This window comes from Palaemon carinicauda, chromosome 1 (assembly GCF_036898095.1).
Source record: "Palaemon carinicauda isolate YSFRI2023 chromosome 1, ASM3689809v2, whole genome shotgun sequence".
Classification (NCBI taxonomy): Eukaryota; Metazoa; Arthropoda; class Malacostraca; order Decapoda; family Palaemonidae; genus Palaemon; species Palaemon carinicauda.
Window position 1 is genome coordinate 111,953,275 of NC_090725.1, and position 9,511 is coordinate 111,962,785.

Genomic DNA, 9,511 nt, shown 5'->3' on the forward strand with positions numbered 1-9,511 from the left:
ATGTGATGTCAGAAACGAGAAACTTCTAAATATATGTGACGCTTCCAGACGATAATGTGAGGATTTCATAACCGTGGATGCGTATCGCAGATCTGTTGGTAGCTACCAGGTGAATGTCGGCAGTCATAGACAGAATACACCGTGTTCTGGAAAACGGCCTTGGCAGAAGGGAACGGCAAGCATCTGTGTCTACCAAAAACCGCACGCCCGTACCTGCGTCATGTAAAAAGAAAAGATTAGTGACAGGGGAGGCCACCGCCGCAAGCGATGGCCTACTTACACATTTTTTGGCCACTGACAGCCATTCACACATTTCCTCCCACCGGCCCCAAATTTGGAGTGGTAGTAGCATAATTGCAGCCAATGGGCATCAGGAAGTGGCTGGAGAGGATGTTGGTTGTGTGTAACTGAGGTGTTGTATATGTGGGTGGTGGGCGGCTTTATCGCCGTTTCGGCACGTAGCGGGGTGGGTGTCTGTATCCTATCGCATTCACATCGGCTACAGTCGATGTTGAATAGGTGTTCACTTCGTCAGGAGTGGAGGCATTGATGGAGGTCTGGAAGGTGTTGAAGTGGCAGTCCATAAGGGCGTTGACTTTGGTCATTAGGTACTTCATTGGCAAAATATCGACATCAGGGATAGCAGCACATGTAGGTTTTGTAGTTTGGGTAGGCACCGTACCCAAAGAGGACAACGTAGATTCACTTCATGAGGAGAGCTGTCTGTGGCAGGTTGTAGTTGAGCGATACTGGTCATTTCCCTGTGGGTAAGTGAAGCCTTTTGGTCCCCCCCAACTGTTGTTGAAAAAGCTAAAAAAGTTTTGCTATTTGGGCAGCTGGCAATGGTGAGTACTGCTCCAGGAGGTATGATATGAGGGCATCGTACGCTATTGGCATGTCTCCTTGCTCGCACAGCCAGTCGGGAACTTCGAGGAAAGTCTCCTCGGGGATCGCAGTGAGAACGTAATCTGCTTTGGTACTTAACCAAGTCACGCCTTTGATGCAAAACTGGACATCAGCATGCTGGAACCAGGCAAACGGTTCTCCTCTGGCAAAGGACGGTAGTTTCAGGGGCTTGTTGTTGATAGTAGAGTCAGTGTCTGACAGCACTGCAAGGGAAACCGCGAGGGAGCTGAACACTCCGTTGGTCACCAATCAGGTGATACACCAGTTAGGTATTACCAGATAAGCGGGGGGATGTAACTGAGTTTATTTCCACAAACAGTGAGCTTTTATAACACCAGTTTCCGTGAAAGGTAAAAAAAATTCAAACATATTGAAACAACTACATACAGCAGAAACAAATTATCAGTGCTAGGGGAGAGCGATAACGACATTATACATGAAACAGAACTACTGTTACAGTGAACGGCTGTGTGATACATGTATGGTACAATGGTAACTGACGTCATGACTTCAGCTCAGTATTAAGAAGGCTACACATGTACTGTTGTACACAGGAGTTCCTGGCACACATTGATACGAAGAAGTTCGCATTGTCACACTCGTACTTCGTAGCGAGTAACCAAACAGATAGTCTAAGGAGAGATAGCCGAGGTGATGGGAGGGGTTAAACATAGGAACTCTCCACACAGGAAGGGTGTGACTGGGTGCACCTCTTGAGAGCGAGGTGTAACAGGAATTCCTGCGTCCAAATGAACAAATGGATGTAGGGCCCATAACCATTGGATCAGTAAGCATGATATTAGTAATACCAAAGACAAAGCAGCCCCGGGACTAATGCAGTAGTGCATGCTATTAGAAACAGCCCATATAATGAGAAAAGTGTTTGATTTTTAAGAAATCAGGAAACAACCTGGAATCCCACACTATAAATCACTTATTTAGAGAGACTTTGCCAGACAATTCTTCTTTGTCTGCATCTTTTCCCACTTGTATGTGAGGTTGATGTTTCTGGCCAGTTTTCTCCATCTAGCATTAATTTTATTCTGATAATATTCACTGTCCATATTAATTTTGGCAAATTTTTCATGGCCGGATGCCTTTCCTGCCGCCACCCTCCTCATTTACCTGGGCTTGGGTAATACATGTAATACATGAAGTAAATCAGTATACAATGATATATCTCATGCATACACAAAAACAATACAGCCTCAGAGATGGTCTTACTCATATATGTGGCTTGGCCAGTTTTCATCACCACACTGGTTCCTGCAGATTGGTGATGGTGGGAGACTTTTGTCTGATCACTCACAGCAACCCAACCTACTATGGGCCTCACTAGTACAGCTTTGCTGCAGATTGGTGGTGGTGGTAGTCTACAATCTGATCGCTCATAGTAAACCAACCTAGTATGGGTGGCCCTAAGTTGTACAGTTTGTTTGATCATGGCGATACATAAATCCTTTCATCACAATTACCCGTAATTATTTTTGAGCTTTAGAGGGTCACGTCTAATATATATATATATATATATATATATATATATATATATATATATATATATATATATATATGTATATATATGTGTATATATATATATATATATATGTATATATATATATATATATATATATATATATATATATATATGAGTCATCTACATACACAATGTATATATATACATGCATACATATGTATATACATATAAGTGGGAAAATCAACGGAAAATCAAATCATGCTCAATAATAATAAATTTCTACCTCATATTAGGATCCAAACTTGACACTGTATTTTATTTGAATACACTATGGTTCGATCCTAGTTTGAGGTAGAATTGTATAATATATAACATCTATATAATGTATATTATGTATATACATACACACGCACACACACATATATATACAGTATATATATATATATATATATATATATATATGTGTGTGTGTGTGTGTGTGTGTGTGTGTATGTGCGTAAACAAAAACACAGGGAAAGGTGATGTTAAGATGTAAAAGAACCACTGGGGGAATGGAAATAGCAAATATAACTATGAAGTCCTGACTAGTTTCGGGTTACTTCTTCAAAGGACTGATTTATTGAGAGAAGGCTCTCCACATATTATAAAGTATAGTGAGAGAACGAACATACAGGTGTTTGCATAACAGTGCTCCACACCCAAATGATTTACGTAAGTTTATATTTTCAGGTGTGTGTGTGTGTGTTTGTGGGTGCAGTACGTGCCACGTTAACCAGATGTCAGGTAGTGTCATCTGGGATGACAGGTGTATGTATGTGTGACTGAATAATTGCTTTTTCTTACCAGCAGTAACTTAAACTCATCATCATCATCTCCTCCCACGTCTATTGAGGCAAAGGGCCTCGGTTAGATTTCGCCATTCGTCTCTATCTTGAGCTTTTAATTGAACAATACGACATTCATCATCTCTCACTTAACACTTCATAGCCCTCACCCATATAGGTCTGGGACTTCCAACTATTCTAGTGCATTGGCGGAGCTCTGAAATCTTACATTGTTCTTACTACTTTATCTAGTGAATATATGAAAGAGGGAGTGCTTGGTCCGTAGACTTGAGTAGAAGTTTGACAATCTTCATTTCCGAAGGTTTGAAATCTCCCGATTGTTCTTTCTACTTTACCAAATGAACATGTGAAAGAGGGAGAGGTTTGTCCGTAGACTCGTGTACAATCTTGATAATTATCATTTCCGAACGTTTGAAATCTCATGTTTGCTCATATTACTTATTACATTCAGAGAGACCTTGGGGGAAACGAAGGGATCGTATCCAATGAAACTGGGGACAAAAATTCGATACTTTTATCTCCAATGTAACTCTCCCTCGCCTGTTATCGGCCTATAAAAGCTGCCTCAAGAAGACCCATAGCTCCTTCTGTCCCATCTAATCTCCGTAGAAGAAGGACGAGGAGATAAAGGGAGCTTCCATACATCTATCAAGTATAAGTTGGAGAAAAATGGATGGAGGAGGGAACAACGAAGGTTCTGTTAGATACGGAGAGGCAGAGGAGACCATCGAAAGGGCTTCTAAGTGTAAAACAAATACGCTCTCTCTCTCTCTCTCTCTCTCTCTCTCTCTCTCTCTCTCTCTCTCTCTCTCTCATGTTACATCACTGTAAATAGGGTGTTCAGAAAAGGAAAAACAAAGACGAATCTAAGGGTAGTTTTGGCCTGTTGGTAACGTCCTTGCCTGGTGATCGCCAGACTAGGGTTCGAGTCCCGCAAAAATTCGTAAGTTTCTTTGGTCGCTGCGACCTCACCATCCTTGTGAGCTAAGGATTGGGGTTTTGGGAGAGCCTATAGGTCTATGCTGAGTCATCAGTAGCTATTACCTGGCCCTCCTTGGACGTAGCTTGGATGGAGAGGGGCCTTGGGGGCTGATCATAACAGGGGCTGTTGATAATAGTGGTGAAGCTATATAGGCATTTGTGGTAATTCTCTTGTTCTTGTTCACTTTCTAAAAACATATTGAGAAGAAGAAGAAGAAAAAGGAAGAAGAAGAAGAAAACAGAACAGAGACCTCACACGTCTTGAACTGTCGACCTAACCGCGCCAGGACTCCTCGCTGCTGGGAGGAAGGACGTTGGGGAACGGTACAACACGCGAACATACGCTATCTAGGGTTCTAAGCGACAACAGGCAGGGCAGCCGATCAGGACTACGGTCTACCCCAAAGCCAAAGCAAAATCCTTCAAAAGAAGGTAACCGTGCTTACCCCATAGGAGAAGAAGAAGAATAAGAAGAAGAAGGGAAAAACACGTGATGAAGACTCTTGTTCTTGTTTTCCTTGTTTCCTTTCCTCACTGGGCTATTTTCCCTGTTGGGGCCCCTGGGCTTATAGCATCCTGCTTTTCCAACTAGAGTTGTAGTTTAGCAAATAATAATAATAATAATAATAATAATAATAATAATAATAATAATAATCCAATTGTTGATTTAATTATTATTATTGTTCCCATAAATGTATTGTCGTTTTCATTATTAATTCTAAATATTTTTAAGGTCACTCATGAATGGCAGAAGTAAGGGTCAGTGACATTGCCCTAGAGGCTGACCATATATACATATGATCAGAACCCAAAGGTCTTTTTGTATTTGGTTTATCTGCCCAATTGCTTGTTAGCACATTTGGATTACTTGAAAATAAGTCAACGTGGTTTTCCATTTTTTTTTTTTTTAAAGAAATTCACTATTTGAAGGAAATTAAATCAACGTTTTTGGTGTTACTTTAAATCTTGGGCTAGAGTACATATCTTGTCTATGCTCAGCTGGGCTCCTCAGTGCACCAGAAGGGTTGGAAGACCCAGACATACATGGCTGAGGACTATGAAGCGCGAAGTAGGAGATAATGAATGGAGAAGTCAAGATAAAGACGACTGGCGAAATCTAACTATATATATATATATATATATATATATATATATATATATATATATATATATATATATATACACGTATGTGATAAATTTTTCACATTCAGACATGATTTTTTTTCATATTCAAATAAGCCATACATTCAAATACATCAATATCTGGATTCTCTTACCGACCTCGGAATCAGAGCCCCGAGGCGGAACCACTCAAAGAAGAAACCTGTATCTCTTAGGAAAGGAAAAAATCGAAATATTACATGATTGATCATAAGTCATTACACGGCCAGTTTTTTCTTTAGGTTGGAGTGAATGACCTGTTGGTAATGCCAGGTTAAATTTGGAATTATTATTATTATTATTATTATTATTATTATTATTATTATTATTATTATTATATTGACTGTATAGAATAATATCCTAATTTTTTTTATTGCCACTTTTCGTACAATTATACGCATCTATTTATGTATAGCTATTTACAATATATAAATATATATATATATATATATATAGAGAGAGAGAGATATATATATATATATATATATATATATATATATATATATATATATATGTATGTATGTATGTATAGATTATATATATGTATATTTATATGTATATATATATATATATATATATATATATATATGTATGTATATATATATTTATATATATATGCATATATATGTATGTATATATATATATATATATATATATATATATATATATATATATACATTTATGTATATATATATATATATACATATATATATGTGTGTGTGTGTGTATATATGTATATTTATATATATGTATATATACATATATTTGAATATATATATATATATATATATATATATATATATATATATATACATATATATATATGTGTGTATATATATATATATATATATATATATATATATATATATATATATATATACACACACATATATACACACCTTTTTACAAAATACTTTAATTTTTTATTATTTGTATATATATATATATATATATATATATATATATATATATATATATATATATATATTAATATATGTGTGTGTGCGGGTTGTATTTATACATATACTTATATTGGGGGTTGATTGTAGCTATAATCATCCATTTTATCATTTGCAACTTGCAAGTTTAATAATTAGTTTCTTTTCGCTATGTTAACATTGATATATAACTCCCTCTTCTAGACATTGCTTACGAATTATATGAAATAATCTGATGTGGAGTTGTTTGATATAATTCAAACAATTACTTTGATTATCTACTTTAGATATAGTTAAAATATTCAGTAGAGCGCATACCTCCGCCGTTTCAGCTTATTTTTCGACCTATTGCTCGACCTTGACCTTTGACTTTAACATGTAATAATTGGCTTGAATTTTCATACACTCAAATATGAATCAAGTTTGAAAACTCTTTGACAAGGATGTCCAAACTTATGGCTGATTACGTGAATTGGACATTTTGCTTGACCGTGACCTTCCAAAAATTGATTTTATCCAGCTTTTTATATAACAGTTAACCCCTGCAAGTTTCCTTACTCTACCATAAAAATTTTAGCCAGGAAGCTGTTCGCAAACAAACACAGACACACAAACAGGGTTGAAAACATAACCTCGTTCCAACTTCGTTGGCGGAGGTTTTTTCAAGTGATTTTTAATAAAAAAAAAAAATATGGTCTTCGTTAGAGTACCTACTTTAGATATTTTTAAAATATCTATTTATTTATCTATATTAAAAAAGAGACACGACAATATTGTCCTGTAATTTTTAAATAAGTAATATGCTGTTATTATTATTTATTATTACTAGCCAAGCTACAACCCTAGTTGGAAAAGCAAGATGCTATAAGCCCAAGGGCTCCAACAAGAAAATATAGCAGAGTGAGGAAAGCAAACAAGGAAATAAATAAACGATATAAGAAGCGATTGAAAATTAACATGAAATATTTAAAAGAAGAAAAAACATTAACAACATTAAAATGGATAATTCATATATAGATAATAAAAAGACGTGTGTCAACTTTTTCAACATAAAAACATTTGCTGCAAGTTTGAACTTTTGAAGTTTTATTGTACGTTACATATTCTTATCTATTCTAGATAATATTTTTATTCTTAAAGATATCATGTGCTAATGAAGTTTTTTATATTGCTGTGGCCTGATTGGTAACGTCTCTGCCTGGTGTTTACCAGTCGGGGGTTCGAGTCCTGCTCAAACTCGTTAGTGCCATTAGTGTCTGCAACCTTACCATCCTTGTGAGCTAAGGTTGGGGGGTTTCAGGGGAGTCTATAGGTCTATCTGCTGAGTCATCAGCAGCCACTGCCTGGCCCTCCCTAGTCCTAGCTTGAGTGGAGAGGAGGCTTGGGCGCTGATCATATAATATACGGTCAGTCTCTAGGGCATTGTCCTGAAAGTTAGGGTATTGCCACTGTCCCTTGCCTCTGCCATTCATGAGCGGCCTTTAAACCTTTAAACCCTTTAAATAGAGAAATGACGAAATTTTCATGTGATTTTTAAACAAAAATAATTTAGTATTTTCTAGAATCCCAACTCTAGATATAGTTAAACCAAGTTTCATTACTCTACGATTAAAATTGTATCCAGGAAGCTGTTCACAAACAAACACACACACACAAACAGGGTGTAAAACATAACCCCCCTTCCAACTTCGTTGGCGGAGTTATTAAATCTATCTTAAAGGTAACACTTATTAATTAAAATATTTATATTAAAGAAAAAATGAAATGTCAAAATTTTCTCATTATTTCTTTATTAAAATCAATATGCAATTTGAAAACCATCCCATTTTCTCTTCCTTTTTTTTATATAAAATTATTATATTAAAAAACCATCCAATTTTCTCATTTTTTTCCAATAAAATCAATATGTTATTCGAAAACCATCCAATTTTCGCATTTTTTTTTCCTAACAAAATCCGTATGTAATTCGAAAACCATCCAATTTTCTCATTATTTCTTTTAATAATGTCAATATATTATTATAAACCATCCAATTTTCTCATTATTTTTAAAAAATAAAATCAATATATTATTAAAAAACCATCCAATTTTCTCATCTTTTAAAAATAAAAATATATTATTCAAAATCATCTAATTTTCTCATTTTTTTAAATAAAATAAAAATATTGTTCAAAAACCATCCAATTTTCTCATTATTTTTTTTAAAGATGAAATAAGTATATTGTTCAAAAACCATCCAATGAACATATAGAGATGATAAAAGAAATTGAGAAAAATTAGGTCAGGTCATTCAAGTTCAACTTTCCTAACTGTAAAATCGATCTGATTATTATCTTTCTTCCTATAATGACATATAGGTGCGTTTTTACCATCATATCTAGCAGCAGAAGCATTCCCCTAACTTGGAGAAATTTCCCCCTGGGGGAAGGAAGGTGGGAGAGTTTGAAGCTATCAGGGATGGGAGGAGAAAATTATACTGCCAACTAGCAATGAAAAAAAGAAATCTCTGGTGAATTTTCTCATTTCTGAGAGAGAGAGAGAGAGAGAGAGAGAGAGAGAGAGAGAGAGAGAGAGAGAGAGAGTATATTGTAGATGTAACTAAGAGTGAGAAAGAGGGGCAAAGCTTATTGTAGATGTAAACTGAGAGAGAGAAAGAGGGACAAAGCTTATTGCAGATGTAAATTGAGAGAGAGAGAGAGAGAAAGAGGGACAAAGCTTATTGTAGATACAAACTGAGAGAGCGAGAGAGAGAAAGAGGGACAGAGCTTATTGTAGATGTAAACTGAGAGAAAGAGGGACAAAGCTTATTGCAGATGTAAATTGAGAGAGAGAGAAAGAGGGACAAAGCTTATTGTAGATATAAACTGAGAGAGTGAGAGAGAGAAAGAGGGACAAAGCTTATTGTAGATGTAAACTGAGAGAAAGAGGGACAAAGCTTATTGCAGATGTAAACTGAGAGAGAGAGAGAGAGAGAGAGAGAGAGAGAGAGAGAGAGAGAGAGAGAGAGAGCTTATTGTAGATGTAACTGAGAGAAAGAGAGACAAAGCATATTGTAAATGTAACTGAGAGAGAAAGGACACAGCTTATTGTAGATGTAACAGAGAGAGAGAGAGAGAGAGAGAGAGAGAGAGAGAGAGAGAGAGAGAGAGAGAGAGAGAGAGAGAGAGAGAGAAGGACACAGCTTATTGTAGATGTAACAGAGAGAG